The following is a 306-nucleotide window of genomic DNA, read 5'->3' as shown; positions in this document are numbered from 1 at the left end:
GTCCACGTCCGAGGTCTTTTTTTTTCTTTTTTTTTTAAAAAAAGCTTTAATCTGGAGCTTAATTATCTCCGAAGGGCCAGCAGTTCGATATAACGCCCCTACGTGCTTTTATCAGGTAATAAATACTCATTAACTCCGTTAATAATGGCTGTCTCCGAAATGAGCCGAAGAAGCCTTCGTCGTCCAGCTTATCCGCTTCGACAGTCGCCGGAAAAAGCCGAAACCGTAACGGAAGCCCATTCGACTCCCCTCGGCAGTTTCCGGGAGTTGCCGAAGCAGAGAAGAACAAACAACCGCAACACAGCG

This window comes from Merops nubicus, unplaced genomic scaffold, assembly GCF_000691845.1.
Source record: "Merops nubicus isolate BGI_N331 unplaced genomic scaffold, ASM69184v1 scaffold31380, whole genome shotgun sequence".
Lineage (NCBI taxonomy): Eukaryota > Metazoa > Chordata > Aves > Coraciiformes > Meropidae > Merops > Merops nubicus.
Note: the sequence above shows the minus strand (reverse complement) of the source record.